Raw genomic sequence first — 5,000 nt, forward strand, 5'->3', positions numbered from 1 at the left:
GTCGCGCATCACTCGTTGGATCGAAAAATTTTCAAAGTCCGAAAGAGTCGCGCATCACTCGTTGGATCGAAAAATTTTCAAAGTCCGAAAGAGTCGCGCATCACTCGTTGGATCGAAAAATTTTCAAAGTCCGAAAGAGTCGCGCATCACTCGTTGGATCGAAAAATTTTCAAAGTCCGAAAGAGTCGCGCATCACTCGTTGGATCGAAAAATTTTCAAAGTCCGAAAGAGTCGCGCATCACTCGTTGGATCGAAAAATTTTCAAAGTCCGAAAGAGTCGCGCATCACTCGTTGGAACGAAAAATTTTCAAAGTCCGAAAGAGTCGCGCATCACTCGTTGGATCGAAAAATTTTCAAAGTCCGAAAGAGTCGCGCATCACTCGTTGGATCGAAAAATTTTCAAAGTCCGAAAGAGTCGCGCATCACTCGTTGGATCGAAAAATTTTCAAAGTCCGAAAGAGTCGCGCATCACTCGTTGGAACGAAAAATTTTCAAAGTCCGAAAGAGTCGCGCATCACTCGTTGGATCGAAAAATTTTCAAAGTCCGAAAGAGTCGCGCATCACTCGTTGGATCGAAAAATTTTCAAAGTCCGAAAGAGTCGCGCATCACTCGTTGGATCGAAAAATTTTCAAAGTCCGAAAGAGTCGCGCATCACTCGTTGGATCGAAAAATTTTCAAAGTCCGAAAGAGTCGCGCATCACTCGTTGGATCGAAAAATTTTCAAAGTCCGAAAGAGTCGCGCATCACTCGTTGGATCGAAAAATTTTCAAAGTCCGAAAGAGTCGCGCATCACTCGTTGGATCGAAAAATTTTCAAAGTCCGAAAGAGTCGCGCATCACTCGTTGGATCGAAAAATTTTCAAAGTCCGAAAGAGTCGCGCATCACTCGTTGGATCGAAAAATTTTCAAAGTCCGAAAGAGTCGCGCATCACTCGTTGGATCGAAAAATTTTCAAAGTCCGAAAGAGTCGCGCATCACTCGTTGGATCGAAAAATTTCCAAAGTCCGAAAGAGTCGCGCATCACTCGTTGGATCGAAAAATTTCCAAAGTCCGAAAGAGTCGCGCATCACTCGTTGGATCGAAAAATTTTCAAAGTCCGAAAGAGTCGCGCATCACTCGTTGGATCGAAAAATTTTCAAAGTCCGAAAGAGTCGCGCATCACTCGTTGGATCGAAAAATTTTCAAAGTCCGAAAGAGTCGCGCATCACTCGTTGGATCGAAAAATTTTCAAAGTCCGAAAGAGTCGCGCATCACTCGTTGGATCGAAAAATTTTCAAAGTCCGAAAGAGTCGCGCATCACTCGTTGGAACGAAAAATTTTCAAAGTCCGAAAGAGTCGCGCATCACTCGTTGGAACGAAAAATTTTCAAAGTCCGAAAGAGTCGCGCATCACTCGTTGGATCGAAAAATTTTCAAAGTCCGAAAGAGTCGCGCATCACTCGTTGGATCGAAAAATTTTCAAAGTCCGAAAGAGTCGCGCATCACTCGTTGGATCGAAAAATTTTCAAAGTCCGAAAGAGTCGCGCATCACTCGTTGGATCGAAAAATTTTCAAAGTCCGAAAGAGTCGCGCATCACTCGTTGGATCGAAAAATTTTCAAAGTCCGAAAGAGTCGCGCATCACTCGTTGGATCGAAAAATTTTCAAAGTCCGAAAGAGTCGCGCATCACTCGTTGGATCGAAAAATTTTCAAAGTCCGAAAGAGTCGCGCATCACTCGTTGGATCGAAAAATTTTCAAAGTCCGAAAGAGTCGCGCATCACTCGTTGGATCGAAAAATTTTCAAAGTCCGAAAGAGTCGCGCATCACTCGTTGGATCGAAAAATTTTCAAAGTCCGAAAGAGTCGCGCATCACTCGTTGGATCGAAAAATTTTCAAAGTCCGAAAGAGTCGCGCATCACTCGTTGGATCGAAAAATTTTCAAAGTCCGAAAGAGTCGCGCATCACTCGTTGGATCGAAAAATTTTCAAAGTCCGAAAGAGTCGCGCATCACTCGTTGGATCGAAAAATTTTCAAAGTCCGAAAGAGTCGCGCATCACTCGTTGGATCGAAAAATTTTCAAAGTCCGAAAGAGTCGCGCATCACTCGTTGGATCGAAAAATTTTCAAAGTCCGAAAGAGTCGCGCATCACTCGTTGGATCGAAAAATTTTCAAAGTCCGAAAGAGTCGCGCATCACTCGTTGGATCGAAAAATTTTCAAAGTCCGAAAGAGTCGCGCATCACTCGTTGGATCGAAAAATTTTCAAAGTCCGAAAGAGTCGCGCATCACTCGTTGGATCGAAAAATTTTCAAAGTCCGAAAGAGTCGCGCATCACTCGTTGGATCGAAAAATTTTCAAAGTCCGAAAGAGTCGCGCATCACTCGTTGGATCGAAAAATTTTCAAAGTCCGAAAGAGTCGCGCATCACTCGTTGGAACGAAAAATTTTCAAAGTCCGAAAGAGTCGCGCATCACTCGTTGGAACGAAAAATTTTCAAAGTCCGAAAGAGTCGCGCATCACTCGTTGGATCGAAAAATTTTCAAAGTCCCAACGATTCTCGCATGGAACTAAGTTCCAACGTACTGCCAAATTTTTCAGGTCGCGTTGCTGTTTTGCCCCATAAGGAACACGTGTTATGACCGGCCGGCTCCGACGTCCGAGCGGCACCGTTGATACTTCATGCACCGAGCGGTCTCGACCGGTCGGTCGGCACCTAGTCCTCGGGTTTCGGAACTTTCGACTTGTTTCGGCCCGTATCTCGACATCCCTTTGCGGGTTTGTTGTCGGGGCTATGGTTTCGTCCTCACCGTGTCACGAACACGCAGACAAAAATTTTTTTCGAATTTTGAAAATTTTTCGTCTGAGCGGAGATTCGCACCACAGGCGTTCGTTTCGTTCCGGTAAGAACCACTCTCACGAGTTCAAAGTTTTTCCGAGCGCTCACGTTTCGCAGGGGCGAGTTCTTCGCTCCGTCTAGAAAATATGATTCAATTTGAATCGTCGACACTACATAACCGCGGGTCGGTGTCTAAGACCGAATGGCCCTTTATGCGGTGACCAGAAAGTCTTCTCTCGCAAGTCGAGGGAAGCAGTCGAACAGAGGCATCAACTCGCCACATTCCGTGCGTATCACAGTCTGTTCGCAGACGGTACACATTGATTTCCAATCGTACTCCCGACGCTTGCAATCTAGCCGAAGGATACGAGAAGGATAATTCGAACGATTTGCACCGGGGAGTCGACAAAAATTGTCTTCACCCGAGGAAACACAAAGTCGAACAGAGCGCTCTGAGCGCTAGTACGCGTACACAAGTTGTGCGGTACCAGATATACATATTATATTAAAACGTGTGGCCGACCGGGCAAAGACTCGGCGGCATGGGGCAACACACGAAAAGAGCTACCAATAACACAAAGCTCCCTGGTTGATCCTGCCAGTAGTCATATGCTTGTCTCAAAGATTAAGCCATGCATGTCTCAGTGCAAGCCATATTAAGGTGAAACCGCGAATGGCTCATTAAATCAGTTATGGTTTCTTAGATCGTACCCACATTTACTTGGATAACTGTGGTAATTCTAGAGCTAATACATGCAAACAGAGTTCCGACCAGAGATGGGAGGAATGCTTTTATTAGATCAAAACCAATCGGTGGCGGGTTCGTCCCGTCCGCCGTTTACTTTGGTGACTCTGAATAACTTTGGGCTGATCGCACGGTCTTGGTACCGGCGACGCATCTTTCAAATGTCTGCCTTATCAACTGTCGATGGTAGGTTCTGCGCCTACCATGGTTGTAACGGGTAACGGGGAATCAGGGTTCGATTCCGGAGAGGGAGCCTGAGAAACGGCTACCACATCCAAGGAAGGCAGCAGGCGCGCAAATTACCCACTCCCGGCACGGGGAGGTAGTGACGAAAAATAACGATACGGGACTCATCCGAGGCCCCGTAATCGGAATGAGTACACTTTAAATCCTTTAACGAGGATCAATTGGAGGGCAAGTCTGGTGCCAGCAGCCGCGGTAATTCCAGCTCCAATAGCGTATATTAAAGTTGTTGCGGTTAAAAAGCTCGTAGTTGAATCTGTGTCCCACGCTGTCGGTTCACCGCTCGCGGTGTTTAACTGGCATGATTGTGGGACGTCCTACCGGTGGGCTTAGCCTTTCGGGGCGGCCCAACTAATATCCCATCGCGGTGCTCTTCATTGAGTGTCGAGGTGGGCCGGTACGTTTACTTTGAACAAATTAGAGTGCTTAAAGCAGGCTATTTTCGCCTGAATACTGTGTGCATGGAATAATGGAATAGGACCTCGGTTCTATTTTGTTGGTTTTCGGAACCCCGAGGTAATGATTAATAGGAACAGATGGGGGCATTCGTATTGCGACGTTAGAGGTGAAATTCTTGGATCGTCGCAAGACGGACAGAAGCGAAAGCATTTGCCAAAAATGTTTTCTTTAATCAAGAACGAAAGTTAGAGGTTCGAAGGCGATCAGATACCGCCCTAGTTCTAACCATAAACGATGCCAGCTAGCGATCCGCCGAAGTTCCTCCGATGACTCGGCGGGCAGCTTCCGGGAAACCAAAGCTTTTGGGTTCCGGGGGAAGTATGGTTGCAAAGCTGAAACTTAAAGGAATTGACGGAAGGGCACCACCAGGAGTGGAGCCTGCGGCTTAATTTGACTCAACACGGGAAACCTCACCAGGCCCGGACACCGGAAGGATTGACAGATTGAGAGCTCTTTCTTGATTCGGTGGGTGGTGGTGCATGGCCGTTCTTAGTTGGTGGAGCGATTTGTCTGGTTAATTCCGATAACGAACGAGACTCTAGCCTGCTAAATAGGCGTACTTTCCGGTATCTCGAAGGCCCCCGGCTTCGGTCGGGAGGTTTTTACTACCGGCGTACAAATAAATCTTCTTAGAGGGACAGGCGGCTTCTAGCCGCACGAGATTGAGCAATAACAGGTCTGTGATGCCCTTAGATGTTCTGGGCCGCACGCGCGCTACACTGAAGGAATCAGCGTGTCTTC

The 5,000-nt window shown here is 46.8% G+C and overlaps 1 non-coding gene across 1 annotated transcript in view; it reads left to right on the top strand.

Moving 5' to 3' along the window:
- The first annotated feature begins 3,394 nt into the window (after positions 1 to 3,394).
- LOC125501532 overlaps positions 3,395 to 5,000 on the top strand; it is a 1,914-nt gene continuing 308 nt past the window's right edge. Inside the window, exon 1 of the ribosomal RNA XR_007279122.1 lies at positions 3,395 to 5,000. This exon is cut by the window's right edge and continues 308 nt beyond it. This is a non-coding gene — a ribosomal RNA (small subunit ribosomal RNA).

This window comes from Athalia rosae, chromosome 6 (genome assembly GCF_917208135.1).
Source record: "Athalia rosae chromosome 6, iyAthRosa1.1, whole genome shotgun sequence".
Lineage (NCBI taxonomy): Eukaryota > Metazoa > Arthropoda > Insecta > Hymenoptera > Athaliidae > Athalia > Athalia rosae.